Raw genomic sequence first — 19833 nt, 5'->3', positions numbered from 1 at the left:
AACAAACGGCCCCACTTGGGAGGAGGGGAGATGCTGACACACTGCAGAGACTGCATAGCTACGAACAGCGTCTAGGCGGATTGTCAGAGCAATGCAGGTTCTAATTACGACCGTGCAACGGCTCCCCCTTCTCCAGCAGAGATGGTCCCAGGGCCCTTCTCCTTTGGAACTGAACCTTTCAGGGTTAGGCTCCACGCAAAGTGGGACTTAACTTTCTCCAAATCTTAATATTTCAGGGGAGTGGGTGTGGAGTTCTTCCTTCCAATGGGGGAGTTTTGTTTGTTTTTGTTTGTTTGTTTGTTTTTTGGAGAGAGAGATGGAGCGCAAGCAGGAGAGGCAGAGGGAGAGAGAGAATCCTAAGCAGACTCCATGCCCAGCACAGAGCCTGATACGGGGCTCGATCTCACGACCCCGAGATCACGACCTGAGCTGAAACCGAGAGTCAGATGCTTAACTGACTGACTTACCCAGGCGCACTTGCCTCTTTTTTTTTTTTTTTAAGAATTGAGCAAATAGAGTTCAAAAAATTAAATATTATTAAGGATTTGTGCCCTCCCAGGGGTGCTAAAAATATAAAGATTATTAAAGATTAAATCATCCCAAACTAGAAACACCTGGCTGAGTGTTTGGAGGCATGTGGGTGGTGATGATAGTGGTGACTTAGCAAGTGTGGTCTAAAATCTTCCATAGGGTGAAGTTGTTCCTAAGAAATGGCTGCTCAGGGAAAGACTGCATGTGGGAGGCTGAATAATCCAGAAAAGAGATGTCCACTTCCTAATTCCCAGAAGTTGAGAATATGTTAGGTTACATGGCAAAGGGGAATGAAGGTGCTAAGTAGCTGCCCTTAAATTAGGGAGATGATCCTAGATTATGCTTTGGACAAAATGAAGAGAGCAAGGAGAAGGTAAGCCAAAGTTAGCAATGGCAAGGAGGGGGAGCACGGGAAGCTGGGAAGAAAGAGAATCTTCTGGGGGCAACAGGTATGCACTGTTAGCAATGGCTGGCCCATTGAAAATGTCACTGGCCAGGGGCCAGAAAATCGGCTTTCTAGTCCTGCTTCTACCCCTCCAGGCTGTAATCTTTCTGAGCATTTACAAAATAGGGATGAGAGACTTACCCTGCCTCCCAGGGTTGTTAGGATCAAGTGAGGAGCACGCATCAGTTCTTTGTAAAGTGTGATTTTGGATACAGAACATGGTGTGACGTCACAGGTGAAGTTTAAGCCTCTGGAGCAAGCTACTTGTCCCCCCCCCCCCACCCCCCCTAAAACTTCTTGAATGCAGGCTGACACAGTGGAGGCAAGCTCGGAGCTATCAGCTAACACCCCACGTTTGGTGAAAACTCTGAATCTGACCTCGCTGGCTGCTCTGGGCACGCGTACCATAGCACCTGGCACAGTCGGCTTCTCGGGGAAGTCATTAGGAAATATACCCCACCCTGGAGACATCAACTCCCTCCAGGCAGGGGCTCTCTACTTGGAAGAGTCTCCCTTCCCTCTCCAAAGCTCTTGGTGTTGGACCCGAAGTGCCTCTTTTTCCTGTAGGAACTCAGGTAAACCCCCGTGAAGCTGGGAACTCGGACAAGGAGCACTCTTGGTCTCCCAAGTCAGCCCATCTGCCATCTGTCCTGTGGGTGAACAGGAAAGGCTTTCTGAAAAGAGCCAATAGATGGTTATAGAGCTGAAGCACGAGGTCTCCGAGAGAGAGTGATTTCTATCAAGAAATGAAGCAACCCATCTCTGCAGCCTCATCTTATAACACCTACACTCCAGCCAATGTGACCTTCCTTTGTCTTCCTTTCCTGCACGGAGCTGGTCCCAGGTCATGGCTTTTGCCCCTCTGCCTGGTGACCCTCCAGACCTATTGGTGGCTGCCTCCTTCCTCAATTTGGGGTCTCGGCTTGAATGTCATTTCCTCAGATCCACCATGCTGGACCCCCCTGCAAATGGTGCCGACTCCCACTCTTACAACTCTCTCATGGGATTCATTTTCTTCAGGATCCTTCTTACTACCGACAGTTGGATTTTTTTTTTTTCTTTCCGCCTCACCCCTTGAATGTGAGCCCCATGAGAGCAGGACCCTGTCTGTCCTGCTCAGTGCTATACCCCTAGAGCCTGGAGCACAGCCTGGACACTGGAGGTGCTCAATGCGTATTTACTGAATACACACCTTGACTTGGAACTTACCACGTACCAGGTACCTGGTGAAATGCTCTGCAGGCATTCTTATGGATTACTTCTGATAACTCTGGGAAGTAGATTTTGTTCTCTTGGTTTTACAAGTGAGCCACAGAGGCCCAGAGAGACTGGGTGACTTGCTTAAGATCCCCCAGCTGGTAAGTAGGAGACCCTGGGTTAGAACCTGTGCTCCTAACAGGAACAACATTCAGAGTGGTGGCTCCTAGCTCTGAGCATGAGAACCACACGCCTCAAGTCCAGGGTGATGTCCTGACTGCAGTCTTTTAAAGTCATGCTTCTCAAAAAGTAACGTGCGTTCGAATTACTTCGAGACTTTGTTCACCTGAAGCTTCTGATTCCATCCATCTGTGAAGTGGGGCGCGGGTGTGGAGGGTGGAGTGCGGGGACATACTGCACTTCTAACAAGCTCCTGGGTGGGGTTGGTGACCCCCCCTTTAAGAGCCAGGGTTCAAAGTGTCCTCTGATTTGAGAATTCGGTTAGCTATTTGTAAAACAAAGACAGGAAAGGAAGAAGCTGGTAAAGCTTGCGGTCAAATCATTTGCCACAGCTGAGCAAAGAGAGCAGCAAGCGGTCCCTCCTCCCCTGGGAGAAGCGGATGTTATTCTAGCACCTTCTGCAGCCCCGTCAGAGGCAGAGTCCTGGAAACCTGGGTCTAGCATGTGTGTCTGAACCTACCTTTGGTTTCCCGCTGTGTAGTCGTTGGCTCAAGACCAACGAAGGGGTTGAGCCCACTATAGAAAGCCATCTCTCTAGCCGTAAGCCTTCCTGCCCTCCCTCCTCCCCTACCTGGACCTCGTTCCTGGACCTCAAACACTGTTGTCCGACTCTGAACTCCAAAGAGGTGGCTTGCCTGGGGCTTAGGAGTATCTAAGAGTGCCTACCATTTGCCGGAATTTTCTCCCCATTGAAAACAAGTGTAAAATGTGTGCCCTGCTGGTACAGAGGGTGGTTGTTAAGAGTGCTTTGAGAGGTAGACAGCAGCATTTCCTGCATGTGGGTGGGGTGGGACAAAGACCCAGAGAACACTGAGAAAGTTCTTCCCCCCTTCAAGTGTGTTTTGACCTTCTAATTAACTTAGAAGAAAGTCTCACATCAGGGGTAGTATTTCTCAATATTTACTTATTTTAGCAGAGAGGGTAGTAAGCAACTGTATCTAGGTAGACTTTACTACTATTTTTCCTTGTGCTTTTTCTGTGGTCATCTTCTGCAGCAAAACTTACAGGTTTTCCATTTAAGACAGTTATAGAAGCCTTCCCTTAAAAGAGACATTTAAATAAAACAAGAACGATGGTTTAAAAAAAAAAAGTAAATAACATCATAGGTTGAAGGCAGATGTGGTAGAAATTGTGAAGTGAGTCCGTCTTGGAAAGCAGCATAAAGGATCGCAAAGTGGCACGGCTAGATTATTCACTGGAGAAGACAAAGGCCCTGGACAAAGCCATCCACGTCCTGCCTGCTCTGTGGACATTCCGCGGGGCTGGCTGTGGCCTGGTCACCCCACCAGAGGGTCCTCAGGCAGGACATGGAGAGGAGCCTTGATCCCAGCCAGGAACGTGCAGCTAAGTCCAAGCCACCGGGCAACAGAGGTCTTCAGGCCTTTATCTGTGGAACATTGTGGGGAGAAATAAACAACATAACGATATAAAGGCTCCGCCATCTTGCAGCAGTAGGGACAAATCGATTGTTGTACTTTGGGCCTTGGGTTTTTGTGTTCGTTATGGTTAAAAGAGCTATAAGAATTATAAATAGACATTGTCTATTCTGTGGCTCCTTAAATCACATTGAAGTGGGCCAAAGAAGTGAAGGAATCTTTCTGGAATTCGAAGGCAACACAGGGCTACGGAAACAAGACCAGCTTCCAGCATCACAGACTTGAAGCAGAGTCCTGGCTCAGCCACTTGTTCTGGGCCGAATTGTGCCCCCTCCTTCCCGGGTTGAAGTCCTCGCCCCCAGTACCTCAGCACAGGGTTGTATTTGGAGATGGGGTCATTCGGGTGGGCCCTGGTCAAATGGGACTGGTGAGTTGATAAGGAGAGAAGATGAGGGCACACAGAGGGGCGACCATGTGCAGACAGAGAGATGATGGCCATTTAAAGGCCATGGAGAGAGGCCTCAGAAGAAAGGAGGCCTGCCCTTCCCTTGATCTCAGATTTCTAGCCTCCAGGGCAGGTAGAAATACATATTGCTTAAGCCCCCCGGTCTGTGGGGTTTACGTTCCAGCCGCCCCAGCAAACCAGTCCTAGCTCGCACTCACCATTGGGTGGTCTTGGAAAGTTTGTTCAACATCCCCAAGTCTCCCTGTCCTCATCTATATATGGGGATGATAGTCTCGACCTCATAGAGGTGTTCTATGCTGATGCACGTAACACGCAGCCGTAGATACGGACATACTGGACAACGGTTTTACTTTGATTTACTTATTCAGGTGAATCGCTCTTCCTCTCCCATTTCCAAAGGGGTTAAGGTCCAAAGTGATAGCTGTGATTGCCACCTCTTGGCCCAAAACTCGCTAAGACATTAGCCGCTCTCATCATATAGCGCTTAACAGAGCTAGGTAGTCACCGACTGCAACTCTCATAACTATTAATATGCCACTGTGCTTGTTAGGTCCCACTTTCTTTAAAAAGCCGATCTCTACCCAATGGTTTCCATAGCTCATCAGCTCCCCTGGGAGAGCGTACGAAGGGGAGGGTCATTGAAGGGATGTGAGCAGGGACAAAGCGTGCCGGTAAGGCCGGCTGTGGGGCGGTGGGCCCTGCACCAGGACGCGAGGATGCTGGCCACTTCCCACAGTGCCCCGGGGCGGGGGGGGGGGGTGCTGGAATCAGTAGGCACGGTTGGTGTGGTGACTCTAGGATCACACCTGGGCCACATCCGTGCTCCGCTGCTTTATCTCTGAGACTCTAGAAAGTTTTTCTGCCCTTTAATTTGGTTTCCTCCTCTCTAATGTAGGAGGATGCAAATAGTGTGGTGTGCTCTTATTTTATGTAAGGATTGCGTTCCCGAAAACCTAGTACAATTCAAAATGTACATGATTAGAACAATTTATCTGTAATATATAGCAACCCTGACGTTTATTCTGACGGGTAAGGTAGGCTTTGCATTATTTTCCCACTTTCAATTTCCTACCTTTCTGAATGATCTCAACCTCCTAAACTTACATATGTATTTGATGTAAAATATCAATGAGGATTATTTGGCTGGTGAGAATCTTTGTAAAAAAAAAAAAAAGAGTTCTGCTCTGTACCTCCTTATTTAAAAAAAAAAAATTAAAACAAGTTTTATATGTGTTTAGTACTGTGGACTCTTTCTAAAGATCTTTTCTCTTCAAAAAAGAGCCCTTGGGATGGATGGTCAGTTTTCCTGCATGCTTCCTAAGCCTTTGCAGAAGGCACCCCTAGGACTGTGGGCTGGGGGTCGGAGGGCTGGGGAGGGAGCTGGCGTCCAGCAGTGAAATAGTTAACCTGCCTGTCACTTAAGCCCAGAGACTCAGCTTGAGGCACTGCCTTATGAGGCAGCAAGATACCCAAGCCAGGCCTTCAGAGTGGGAACTTCAGCTAGCCTCTCCAATTGGGTATTTCAGACTCATCCCACAGAAAACCTGAGACCAACAAATTCATACCTGGAACGGTTTTTTACAGCCAGGTCATGAAATGCAGCAGAGGTTCTCAGTGGACCTCGGGCCTGCCGTCTTGTGTGGCCACTGTCAGTTAAGGATGATGAGGCTGAAGGTCTTCCCGAGTCTTGCGCTATCTAAACCCCCAGAGCAGGAGCTCAGCGCGCGCGCGCGTGCACACACACACACACACACACACACACACACACACACACACACACACACTGAGCTGAGAGCCTACCTCCCCTTTTTCGCATTAGCTTCAGGCAGGAGGCAAAGGCCAGGAGCCCTTGAGATCACACCCCGAGGCTCCCCCCACTTGGGAAAAGCATTGGCTGGGTCTCTAACCATGAGAAAATGGATTCTTCTGATAGCAGAGCTCAATTACCTATCAAGATAGGGCTGCAGGCAGGTAGAGGAAAGGCTTCAACCCTTGCAGGAGGGAATCACTGGGCAGCTAAGTGTTGGACGATCTCTAGGGCTCTGGTGCAAACCTCCCTTTGCTGGATTGTTGTAGCAAACCTCCAGTTACTCGAACTCGCCCAGGCTCTATGGGCTGGGGGCTATCATCTTTAGCGGCCTCCAAACCACGCTGTCAGAATGTGGGAACTCGATTACTTCATTCTGCTCCTGGGAAAGGGAACAGACTTGTGGGATTTTCAATGAATGCATTAAATTTGATTATCAGAAGGGAAAAGTAGAGAAAAATAAACACACTCTTCCAAGATCTTGGCTGCAGCACAGGGGCCAGAGTGGAAATCCCTGCTCTCAACCACGTTAGATTTGTAAGAGACCCTCAGAGTTCCCTCCCAAATCACTCAGGTGGGGTGGGGGGGAGACACCTCTCTTTAGTGGGCCTCTGGAATGCATGAAAAGGGGCATCAGCCTCATGATGGTTCAAAGCAGGTTTTCTGCTTTAAAAAATCATGTAGCAGGGCACCTGGGTGGCTCAGTCGTTAAGCATCTGCCTTGGGCTCAGGTCATGATCTCAGGGTCCTCTCCCTCTGCCCACCACTCCCCCTACTTGTGCTCACTCTGTCTCTCTCTGTCAAATTAATGGATGGAATCTTAAAAAAAAAAAGAAAAGAAAAGAAAGAAAGAAAATCACGTAGCTGTATTGAACTTAGTCAAAGTGGAAAAGAAAAGGGGGTGGTGAGGTAGCTATTTTCCCATGCAGGTAAGGGAACAGAGCGGTATAGCCTTTCGGGAGAGATTTTGCTAAACCTCTGTCAATACCTTGACAATCCCCATAGACGGATTCAGTCATTCGCTTTCTGGGAGTCGATGTGAAAGAGCTACAACCCGAAGACTGATGCATGAAGATGCTCTCATCACATTGTTTACAGCACTGAAGAACTCGGAGGACCTCCGTGTTTGCCGTATAGGAAATCATTGGTTATATTCATGTTGGTCTAGCCCTTCCCGGCACCCTCCTTGATAATTAAAAATAAATGACAGAGGGAAATGCTCAGGGTGTAGTAGGAAGAGAAAAGAGGCGGGAAATAAAGTGTAAATTGGGGGTAACAGTTTTGGGAAACCACACACTCACACTCACAAGAAGCAAAATGCATCCGTCAACTCCAGGGGCTGGGGTTAGGATTAAATCTTCACTGTCTTTCTCATCTTTTCCTGGATGTTCCCAAGATGTCAAAATTGGGCCTGCCCAGTTTTTGTAAGCAGGGAAAAAAAAAAAAGTTAGCCAGCGTTTGTGGTTCTTCAGCACCTGAGACAAAGTGGGCGACGTGTGGGTTGGTCTGCTGGGGAGGCGCGACAGTGCACCGGGCCCCCCTTCCCTGCCCCGGGCTGAGAAGCCCAGAAGATGCTGGAGGAAGACTGAGCTGAATGAGTGCTTTGTGCTTTGGCTCTTGTTTGCTTTGCTTAGGACCTCTTCAGGAGAGAGAGGAGGTAAAGGAAGCACTCATCCAGTTTTTAATCCCCTCAGCTAATTACCAGACCTTTCTTGTGGTTTTACCGGGACTCTTTTTACTAAGTGGGTGGATTTACACTGTTTGTGTTTGTATGTTGTACTTGGATTATGCCTTAATGTGTCGCTGTGATGACAAAGAGGTTTGCAAGCAGCGGGCAGGCCAGCTTCCCTGCTTTTAATGGAAAGCACATTCCAACACTTTCTCTGTAACACATAGAGCTGCTTAGAACAAAGCGTTGCCCCTAAGACATGGTCCCCGAGAGTCTTTAATAAGGACCAGACCCCTGTGAAGGTATTAATTAAATATTTGAAGCCGAATGGCTTGAGCTGGCCGGGGCATTTTTATGAGGGGAGGGAGTGTCTTTAAAGTCAGGACTGTTTCTGTAACAGGAACCGGTTTTGAAGGGAATGTTCTTGGGTGGGACTCTCCGGGTACCAGGCTGTCAAACCTCTGGGCCAACTTGATGTCAAAAACAGACGTTCTGAATGTTTCAGACAATGTTTGTGCAACTTGGACACAATTCTAGGGTGGTTTTAACGCCGAGGAGAATAGTGAGAGTCTGTGAGGGTAGCGGGCGCGCTCGGAGACGGGTTTCGCACAATGGTCCTGGGAGGAGAGGCTCGGACAAGGCCATTTTACAGAGAAGCTAATTAAGTGGCTGCTTTCCAAGGTCACGAAGTGTGGTGGAGGAGCTAAGCTCCACAGCTCCATGTAAAGTCCGTCAGTCTGTCTGTCTGTCACCTATCTCTAACTCAGAATACTGCACTCTCTCTCAGAAGGGAGAAGGAACAAAGATGAATTTATAGAGCAGATCCCGGTCCAAAGGACAATCCTTTCCCTAAATTCAAAGTGACTGGAGTTACTGAACACAGGGTTTACTGTGGAGGCCCAGAGTTAGCGGACTTTGCTGGAAGGCAGCACAGTGTGGTAAGAAGAGAAATGTACTTGGGGCCAGAGGTCCAGGTTTGGATGCTGGCTCCGCCCCCTGGGGCACAGAACAACTCCCACCCTGAGCACGTGTCTTGTCTTCAAAATTAAAATATTATTCAGCATCATCTAGGGGCTCAGTGAAGGGGAGTTATAGCTGAATTTGGTTCTAGTCGTGGGGTGAGAAGTAGGGAGGGAGTGGTCTTTCCTTCCCCTGTGGACCATTTTGGGTCTTCAGGGATCATCATTTCAGTGAGCTTGTCAGGAGCTTCCCCATCCTGGCCAGTGACGGCCAAGTTGACAAACTAGAGTGGAGACATGTCCACGTCCGATATTGGACGCCCCTCATGGGGGTAATCTCGTTCCAGTGAGTGTGAGGCGGGTGGCTACTTCTGGCTTTCATTTAATTCATTCCAGACCCATCGGCCTACTTCCTGGCTCTGCTGGCCCCCTCGTGGGACCACCCTCAGTATGTGCCCACCTGCTCCAGAACCCCATCCTTCCCTGTTCCCTAGCTACTTTCTCAGAGGTTATGTTGCCTTACACATAGAACCTTTGAATCTTCTCCAAATAAAATATGTGTTCATGTCTGTGAAGGTTCTTTGTGATCTGGGACCAAGGGGTACCCACAAGGAAGGGCTATTTTTTATTGTCCCTTTGATGGGCCTGCCCTAAACATTCTATGGGTCTTCAGAAAATCTAAGTTTTCCATGTAGCCATTCTTGCCTCTTTAGTTCAAGAGCTCCCTTCCCCAACCTTTTCTTTCTCTTCCTTCCTTAGGGAGCAACGTTATAGGGCCAATTTATGTACACCCCAACCCCCAAACTATATCTCAGATACTCCATGGCTGCACATCCTCTCGAGAAAGACGTGAAATCCTATGGGCCTGGGTTTGTCCCAAATGGCCGACTGGCCTCCAGCCAGGCGAAGGGCAAAGGAAATGTGGAATTCAAGGGATAGCTCACTCTCTGCTCATCTTCTCGTGTCTGGCTAACCTCTGTGCCTCCCTTCATCTTTAAGATGAAGATCCCAATCACATCTTGCTCAGTGCTCTTTGGAAGGATCACATGACCCAGTACTTACAAAGCACTTAGCATAGTGTCTAGTCCACACACTGCTGAAACCTAATGATTAGAGGTAGAATATTCCACATTAGAATATACCTGATTTTGAATCTCTGCGCTCTCATTCACTGGAATATTTGGGCAAACCAACCTCGTGGAGCCTCCTCCCTCATCCTGACAATGGACCTGACAGTCGCTCGCTCCCAGGGCAGTGGGGATGTCAAGGCTCTAGGACTCTGCCCAGCACAAACTAGGCATCATGGGTATCAGTCACCTCGTGTTGCAGCGGTCTCACCTGCCATTGCTGAACGTTCCAAGGTGTTGGGGGGTTGCTGTTGCTCTGGGGACTTGGTCTCCACTGGCCCTTGGAATGGGGAAGTATGCAGGGCAAGCAGATGGGGGCTCAGGTCGAGGAATATTGTGTACTTGAACTGACAGTGATTCACAACACATCTGTGCGGATTGCTCAGAGCCCAAGACATTTGCCAAAGGGAGGGAGATGGGGGAGCTGTGAGCAAAGGATGTTCCGTCCCTGGGAGTATAAACACAGCACCGTCTGTGACCTAAAAAGGCTTGGTTGGGAGGGCCCTCGAAGTCTGTTGTCCATTGTTTGGACGGTGCTCAGCCTCCCTAAGGAAGCACCCAGGGAACTACCTGTGTTGTGTCTGAGAGCTGTCAGAGGCCAGGGCCGGCGCTGTTGGATCCAGTACGGGACCTCAGGCAGCTGCCTAGGCCAGGCCCAGCACTGCTCTCACTTGGCTCCGTGGCTTTCCGTGCTGCAGACGGACATGTGCCAGGGAGGCGCCAGCCACTTGAAGGCCCTGGGTCCGTCCCAGACCTGCCACTGTCCCAGGTGGCACGTGTGCTCCCGTCGCCGACACGCACTCCTTTCTGTCGGGGATGGGGTCTTATTTTTCCTGCATCCTTTAGGTCTGAAACCGAATATCTGTCCAGCAAACGTTTACTGGATTAAACTGCAGCTCTTGTATAGTGACCAGATTCTCTTTCAATTAATACACGTTTTTTAAAGAAAATCAGTAAGTGATTTCTGATGTCTATAAATAGAACTCCAGGGACTATACTCAGGTTTTTGTCTTCACACGGACTTGTTGTTTTTCAACATGTATCTTAAGATAGTATTGGTGTCTCAGGCCCCCCAAAACGGGCTTTGAGGGGAAGGTTTGAATCGATTTCAGAGACAAGGAAGAGCTCTAGGTTTTTTCCCAGAATGCAGAACATCCAGCCAGGATGGTCGGCCGGGGGCAGCAAGGTAGAATGCTTCACTTTGTAGGATGCTGTGAAGCAACAATCCGTCCTTTTGAAATAACTTCTTCCAGGATGACTGGTGTCTTTATAAGAAGATGACCACGTGAAGACAGAGGGACACAGGGAGAATGCCATGCTCCAAACAAGGCAGAGATGGACACTGTGCATTTAGAAATCAAGGAACACCAAAGATTGCCAACAAAGTACCAGGAGCTAGAAAGAGGCTTCAACTTTGAATCCACCTGACATTCTTTTCTTATTTCTCTTCTGGTTTTTCTCTTCCACTCGCCTGTATTTTCCACATTCATATGCTAGTGTTGTTCCTACTTGATGACTTGAGGGAGGCATTTTTCTCTCATCTTGTCTCCCTGTTGCTTCTGATAGTGACTTCCTTAGGCTGCCACCTTTGAACTCTTCCCCTGGCCAGAGCTTGTGTGTATGGTTGCACATGTTGCTCACTGCACAAGGACTCCTGGCCAAGGGGAAAGTAGGGCTAAAAGTCCAGCCTTTGCTATGCTTGCCAGGCTATGTACTCTGGTGCAGGACCACAGCCACATTGGGGGAGGCTTTTAAAAAGTTCTCACAATGATGCCGAATGGCGCAGTGCTGGCCGGCCTAGTTCTTAGACACGTCCTCTGGCCTCAACGTCCCCAGTGGCCTCTGTGGACTCTGTCCCTTGCCCAGCAAAGCCCGTCTTGATCTCTGCCTCTGCTCTTTCCCCCAGAATCCCCTAACAGCGCGCTCACTGGTCTTCTAGAGCTTTCAGAATGTTTTCCATTGTAACTCTTTCTATGGCAGCTGGTGGGCATCTCAAGAGTGGCTCTCTGTAGCCCCCCAACTTATCTGTCCCCGTTCTTCCCTCTCACCCCACAGCACCCGCCCGTGGTTGGTGGCGTCACCACAGCTTTGGATCCAAGAGATTCATTCCAGCCGCAAAAGCGCTAAGCTTTCCCTGTGATCACACATTTTTGCACCATCCAGAGCTCACACATGCCTCTGCAGACCCGCGGCCAAAGGCATGTGGATCTCAGGGGCTGCGTAGAGACGCTGGCCAAGGCCGCCCGCCCAGGGAGGGCCCCGATGACGTGCAAGAAGAGATCTATTTGAAACAACTGACAAGAAACTGTACGTCGGAAATCAGAACAGCTGTGGGCTCCTCGATGCAGCAGATGGGCATGAGGGGAATGCTCCGCGGCTTTAATCACATTTAACACGCCTGTCAGAGAATTGGGTCCATCTCAGTATGAATTCAGGTTTTAGACATTGTTTGGTTGACAGAGTTGGGCCTTACGGGGCGTGCTGCGCTCCGCACGGCCAGGAGGAACCCGGTTTCTGCGCCTTGTTTTCAGCAGAGAGTGCCGAGGGCAGCTCTGCCGGGCTGGGAAAGCAGTGGGATTCACACCGGGGGTGGCGCGGGGTGGAGGGGCCCCTGTGCGCCTCCCTAGAGGGCAGAGCTCGGCTGAGGCTGGGGCAATCGGGCTGCAGCCCCGACTTGTGATCACTGTGTGGGGGCCAGTTTGTGTGTGTTTGTGTGTGCTTCAATTCTGAACTTTTGCGTGCGTCTATGAATGCGAGATTCATGGAAGCAGAGGAAACACTTTCAGTATTTCCATTCCAGGCCAAGCCTGCACACAGTTTCTGGCCAGGAAAGGCATCCCTGCTGGCCCCAAGCCCTAGGAGCGGCAGCATGATGGAACAGCAGCAGAGGTTTGGGCGTCACGAGACCTGAGTTCAAGTCCTAGTGTTGCCTCCTTCATTCGTTCATTTATTTCACCCACCAACATCCATGGAGCACCAACTCTGTCCCAGGTGTGTTCTCTGCACTCCCTGTAGACGAGAAAAGCAACCCTTCATTTGCTCCAGCCAGGCTGGCTTGGGTGCCAACCAGACCTGTTCCTAACGGATACAGAGCTACCTGGGGTCAAGGTCATGTGGATACAGGAGGTAGGGCACGAAAAGCACACAGCACATTGCAGGCAAAGGGGGACCAGCACAGGATGGTCGGCAACAATAAAACGGTTTCCTCTTCCTTCTCTGGAAGCGGATGTTTGTTTCCCGCCCATGAACAGGGCATGTCGTCTTCTGCCCATCCTACTAGCTCTGGCTTATAGTCTGGGTCCTACTGGCCTGGTAGTCAACAACCGTAGGTGCTACTTGGACTATAGACCATTTCAAAACTGCAAATGGAATGCAGTTTTGTTTGCATTGCAAAGGCATAATAAAAAAAAGCTGGTTCCCAAACAATACCACTGTAGATTTTATGACCCTCAAACTCCCTGTAAGGCATTAAAAATAGGAACCAAATGCCTGTAAACATATACGTGCTGTCCTCAGGAAAACCAGTCCTCTTGTTTCTATTTCATGGGTCCTTAGGGGGGGTGGATGACAGATAGGAGGGGCTGAGGAGCCCATCATGCTGTACTTTTCATCTGACCCTCAAAAGCCAGCACTGGACGGCACGCTATTTTGCTTCCTTCTATAGTGGTATCCTTAGTTTCATGGCTTCTACAGAAGGTTTTGAACACGTCAAAAGAAAAATTTTAGCTTCTGCTTTTAAAATCCCTTCTTTTGCCATCTAGTTAGTATCCTGCTGGGCGCAGATGCTGAATCCTCAGTCACTGACTTGACTCTGCCACCAAAAATGTGTTCTAAACTTACTCACGAGGACAGATTTGAACTATCACATCCTGACAGGTCTGTCTGCAGCCATGAATGTACCTGAAAGCACATTTTGAGATTATATGGCTGAACAAGAGCTTCATGTGAGGATGACCGGCTGATTTTGACTCATCAAAGGATCAGATCTTTCGCCATTCGTTTGCTGCTACTAAGTATGGAAGGGACAGAGGTGAGATGGAGGGGGGCAATGGTTATCCAAATCTAATAGCGTGTGAATTGCCAACAGAGCACAAACAAAATAAGATTCCCCTCTCAGGCCCCACCCCAGCGTCTGATTAATAGTCTGGGTTGGGACTCAGGAATCTGCCTATTTAGGATACACTTTGGCATTCTAATGCTGGTAATCCAGAGACCATTCCGGGAGGAACACTGATGTCCAAAAGGAGAAATACAGATGATCAGTAATTAGATGCTCAAAAGCAGTATTGTTTAAAGAAATATAAATTAAAATAGGATTTTTAAGCCTATCCAAGTGGCAAGTATTTTTCCTACGTGGCAATACCCAGTACAGACAGACACTCAGCAGGTGGCCATTCTCCCCAGCTAAGGGAGTGGGAACTGTGACAGGTCTCAGGGGCATGGGGAGAAGTATGGGGGGTGGGGAGGGCGGCATGGAGATTTGGCCGTGGGTATTAAAGAGCCTGAACAGGTTCTAACTCAGGAGAATAGGTCAAGAAGGGATTTATCATAAAGGAGTAATCACAAGTACGTGCAAAGTTGTAATGATACAGATGTATGGTTCACCGTAGAATTATCTGTTACGTGAAAAATAGTCGAAGTATCCAACATGACAGGTTTTTGGTTAAAAAATCATGGCAGATTAACTGATAAACTAATATGCAGATGTTAGAACAGTGTTGAATAGGGAAAGTCGTGAGGATGTGATCACGAAGTGGTATTAAGTGAAAAAAAAATTTAGAAAAATCATTTGTTTATCGAAATTTTGAAAAATATAGAGAAGTCTAATGAACAGGTCTTTAATTTTAATTGTTGGAAAGTTACTAATTAAGGTTTCTTTTAAGAAGAGGGGGGAATTACATTTGGCATCTGTCAGGGCTGGATTTGCATTTCCATCACCGATGGAGTGTGATTTGGGGCTTTCATCTCTCCACGTTTCAGATTCCTCAACTGTAAAATCGAGTAAATGCTAATGGCATATGGATTTGTCATGAGAATTAAAAGAGATAATTATGTAAATGCACTTGACACATAATAGAGTATATAAATGTTGATTTCATCTCCCTTTTCAAATTTTGAAATCAGAAAAAGAACTAACCTCTGACCTCAATGATCAAAAGAGTTCATTTCTTTTACACAAACTATGGAATTTCAAGTTGTTTCTTTTGGATACTTTTTCTGGAAAGGAGTTCTTAGGGCCTGTTAGATACTGTTGGAAGTGAACACTGGAATTTGTCGTTGACATCCTAATTGGCTAATTACAGCCTCTGGCCCTATCTGTTTTGCCTTTTGTCAGCTTTAACAGTTTGGAATATTTAAATAATTTTTCTTCTTCCACAATTTTAATAAAAGAAAAATCTTATGATTCTTATCTAGAGAGGCAGGAAAGCTCAGACTATTTAAATTTTCCATCTCCTTAAAATCCCACCAAGTCCCAATACCATTTATGATAGCATCAAAAATGTAATACACCTAGGAATAAATCTAATGAAAAATATGCCAGACTTCAACAAAGAAAACTACAAAGCATTGAGAGAAAATTTAAAAACACCTAAATAAAGGAAGGGATATATCATATTCATATTGTGGAAGACTTAATGCTGGCGAGAGGTCAGTTTCCCCCAGATTATATCTTTCAGCAAATATACATATAGACTAAACTAGAATGCTGATAGCAGCCCTATCTGTAATAGTCCCAGGTTGACAACAACCCAAATCCCCATCATCACTACATCAACTAGAGTATATTCCCCAAATGGAATGCTATACACCAGTGATAGATAATGAGCAATCTACCACTACAAGCAATATGGATAAATCTCATCAACATTATGTGGCACAAAAGGAGACACACAAAAGAATACATATTGTTTAACTCCCTTTATACAATGTTCAGAAAAGGCAAAATTAATCTATGTAATTAGAAGTCAGCATCGTGGTTTTCCTTGTGGGGGAGTAATGATTGGGAAGGAACATGAAGGAAGTTTCTGGGGTGCTGGTAATATTCTGTTTCTTGGTCTGGAAGCTAGTGAAATGGGTGTTTTTGGTTTGTAAAAATTCATCAAGCTCTATAATAAGGAGTCAATACACTAATGCATATATTTGAATATATTTGATACTTGAATAAAATGTGTAAACACTTGGTTTCCTTAGGTTTGCACTACTGGGTATTTACCCAAAGAAAATGAAAACACTCATTTGAAAAGATACATGCACCCCAAAACAGACAAAAATCAAAACCCTAAATCTAAGATCCGATGTAGCTTCAGTACTAGAAAGGTCTTCTCTTTGTTAACCATGCTCACAGCTGGTCCAATCTTCAGGGCAACTTCTGAAGTGCCCCAAAGTGTCTCCTTGGAATATGCCAGAGTTTAATGAAGAGGCAAAATGCTTTGGAAATTTGCTACTCATTTCCACTCGCTGCTTGTTTATTGCAGCATTACTTACAATGGTAAAGATATGAAACAACCTAAGTGTCCATCAATATACAAATGGATAAGGAAGATGTGGTATATATACATACAATGAGATATTATGTGGCCTTAAAAAAGGAGGTATCTTGGGGCGCCTGGGTGGTTCAATTGGTTAAGTGTCCAACTCTTGATTTCGGCTCAGGTCATGATCTCAGGGTCATGTTGAGCTCCGTGCTCAGTGGGGAGTCTGCTTAAAATTCTCTTTCCCTCTCCCTCTGCCCTGCCCCCTGCTCACACATACACTCTTTTTAAAAAAAAAAAAAGAGATAGGGATGATCATGCCATTTGCAACAACATGGTTGGACCTACAGCATATTATGCTAAGTGAAGTCAGATTGAGAAAAACAAATACCATATGATTTCACTCATATGTGGAATCTAAAAAACAAACCAAACAAACAAACAAAGCAGAATCAGACCTATAAATGCAAAGAACAAATTGGTGGTTGACAGAAGGAGGGGGTGTGGGGGATGGGCAAAATGGGTGAAGGGGAGTGGGAGATGCAGGCTTCTGGTGGGGCATAGGGAAAATAGTCAATGATACTGCAATGGTGTTGTAATGGGAGCTACCCTTGTGGTGAACACAACATAAGGTATAAACTTGTTGAATTGCTATGTTGTACACCTGACTCACTAGGTCGTACACCTGAGTATAACATTGTCAATTATACTAAAAAAATGAAATTGAAGATGAAGTCTCTCATTAAAGTTACATTTTATTGAAGACTTCATGTTTGGCCTTATTGCAATCTTTGGAGGCAAAGCCCCACTGTCCTATTGAGAGAGGAAATGAGCAGTGATTATAGCATTGAGGTTTCCACAATGGAAAGGCAGAGTAAGAAACTACTTCAAAAAGTTTTGCTTGGGAGCTAATATAGTTAGGAGAAGAGAGACAGGAAAGGAAGATTTATTGAACATCTGCTTTGTGTCAATTCATGCTTATCCATGTGTTTCCCCCCCAACCACCCGCCCCCGCCCTGCCCCTCCATCTCTTCATTTACATGACAAAATAGGAAAAGATTATTCACCTTCTTTTACATGTTAGAAAACCAAGGCTCTGAGTAGTTTATTAACTTGGTCAAGACCAGACAGGAGATTTCCGTAAGAAATCACCACAAACTGGTTGGCTTAACACAATGGAAGTTTATTCTCTCACAGTTCCTAGAAGTCCAAAATCCAGGAGTTGGCAGGGCTGCACTCCCTCCAATGGCTCTAGGGAAGAAGATTCCATTCCTCACCTCTTCTGGTTTCTACTAGCTCTAGGCAGTCCTTGGCTTTTGATTGCAGAACCCTAATCTGTCTCGGTCTTCACAGGGCTGTCTCCTTAGTGCTGTGTCTTCTCTTCTGCCCCCCCTTTTCTTTAAGATTTTATTTATTCCACAGAGAGAGAGGGAACATAAGCAGGGGGAGTGGGAGAGGGAGAAACAGGCTCCCCACCGAGCAGGGAGCCCGATGCGGGGCTCGATCCCAGGACCCTGGGACCATGACCTGAGCCGAAGGCAGATGCTTAACGACTGAGCCACCCAGGTGCCCCTTCTCTTCTGTCTCTTATAAGGACACTTGGCATTGGATTTAGGGCCCAAATGGATAATCCATGATCTTACCTTGGGATCCTTAATTATATCTGCAACCCCCCCCCCCTTTTTTTTCTCTAATAAGCTTACGTTCACAAGTTCTGGGGTTTAGGATGTGGACATATCTTTTGGAAGGGACACCATTCAACCCATTTTAGGGGCTGAAGTTTACAAATGAAAACAGACAAAAAATCAAAACCCTAAATCTAAGATCCGATGTAGCTTCAGTACTAGAAAGGTCTTCTCTTTGTTAACCATGCTCACAGCTGGTCCAATCTTCAGGGCAACTTCTGAAGTGCCCCAAAGTGTCTCCTTGGAATATGCCAGAGTTTAATGAAGAGGCAAAATGCCTTGGAAATTTGCTACTCATTTCCACTCGCTGCTTGTAGAGGCTGCTGTCAGTGCCTGGCCCAGACTTTCACCAGGCGGACACACCCTATGGGTCCAGGACTTTGGTGCCTGCTAACAGCTCCCAGCCACTAGCTTCTTCAGAAAATTGCCCTTGGTCAGATGGACTCTGTCTCAATCTGGAGGTTATGCACTCCCCACCACAGGCCAGTGACTGACAAGGGGTACAAGGCGGCCCTTTGCCTAAGGATGGGATCAACTTTATGTTGGAGTTTGTGTTCCATTAGGGGACCACATTGGAACCACATCCTTGCTTAACTTTGCCCTATTCTGCTTTTCTTGCTTCCTTTCTCCTAAGCACACTCCCTCAATAAATCCCTTTTTTCAGGTACCCTGGTCTCAGACTCTGCTTCTTGAGAATCCTAAGACAGTGCCATTGCCCTTGGCAATGGCCCACCTTGCCTGCCAGACTCTGCTGCTTAGAACCTTTTGTTTGGCAGGTACACACATGTGAAGATTTTAAGGCTGGGGCCATTTAGTAAGTTGAATTCCAAAGTCTGGACCCTTGATGGTTTTACTGACAAATTTTATAAATACCCAGCTTGGAAGATCAAAACATTATCATTGATGTCAACGAGAGTGAGTCCCTGAGGCCTGGAGACCTGCTTAGGACCAGCAACACAAGCCACTGGAAGAAACACTTGTTTTTTTTGCATGTGTGTGTGTGCATGCATGTGTGCGTGTGTGTGTGTGTGTGTGTGTGTGTTGGGGGGGGATGAAATAATCAGTTCATTAATCTGAGCAAAGATTTTCCTGTCCTTTAAAGTATGATTTTTATCTTCTAAATTATACTTTCCAGAAAATAAGAATATAGAACTCTTTGCCATTTAATTTTATTAGCCAAGTAAGCTAGTAGTGTGGCAGGAGGATTGTCCAAACATCTTGGTTAGAAATGGATCAGTGAGTTGCTGATGGACCTACCAAATCATCTATATTAGCTCTTTTAAAGATAGCCTTCATTTTAATTAAACAATATGCATAGTATTTTAAAGATATAGCACTACAGACATATCTCAACACATGCTTAGAGTAAAACAACTCTGACTCTAAACTTGGCCTGGATAGAGCAGCATTAGAAAAAGCTTTTGAGGATCCATAACCAGCTGGGAAGCAAGTGGGGTTTTAAGAAGGATGATGTGTGGTGCTATCTTAGGTGTGATCTTCTTGGTAGTGGGATGGTGGTGGGATGGAGGCCAGACTTGCTGAGCTTTAAGGCTTGAACATCTAGAAGGAGATGTCACTGTCACGTTCTGTGGCTCCCAGGAGTGCTGTGATCCTCACTCATGGCCTCTTTGCTTTACTCTGTGCGTCTGCTCTCTCACCACTTATTGGCCATAAGCCTTGATCCAACCCTGGGTCTAGGTTTACTTTTAGCTTCAGATCCCTCTGCTGAGAACCTCTTTCTGTTGGTGTTTCTCAGCTGGGATTCCAGAAAGGGAATTTGATTGGTCATCCTCAACTGTTTATGCCAGGCTACATGGCCCTAGCTTCCTGGCTAGCCTTCGGATTTGTTGCCTTGGAT

At 46.8% G+C, this 19833-nt stretch overlaps 1 long non-coding RNA gene across 3 annotated transcripts in view; it reads right to left on the bottom strand.

Annotated features, from left to right (window-relative positions):
* LOC118529696 (uncharacterized) overlaps nucleotides 1-19833 on the bottom strand; it is a 406664-nt gene that overhangs the window by 17773 nt on the left and 369058 nt on the right. The window contains exon 5 of one of the 3 annotated variants that reach the window (XR_013443639.1): nucleotides 3339-3800. The exons of the other annotated variants lie outside the window; for them this stretch is intronic. This is a non-coding gene — a long non-coding RNA (uncharacterized LOC118529696). Of the gene's footprint in view, nucleotides 1-3338; nucleotides 3801-19833 lie in introns of those variants that run through there. 3 annotated transcript variants of the gene reach the window in all.

The sequence above is a fragment of the Halichoerus grypus genome, chromosome 14 (assembly GCF_964656455.1).
Source record: "Halichoerus grypus chromosome 14, mHalGry1.hap1.1, whole genome shotgun sequence".
Lineage (NCBI taxonomy): Eukaryota > Metazoa > Chordata > Mammalia > Carnivora > Phocidae > Halichoerus > Halichoerus grypus.
The sequence above is the reverse complement of the archived record's forward strand: the minus strand, read 5'-3'. Positions and strand labels throughout refer to the sequence as shown.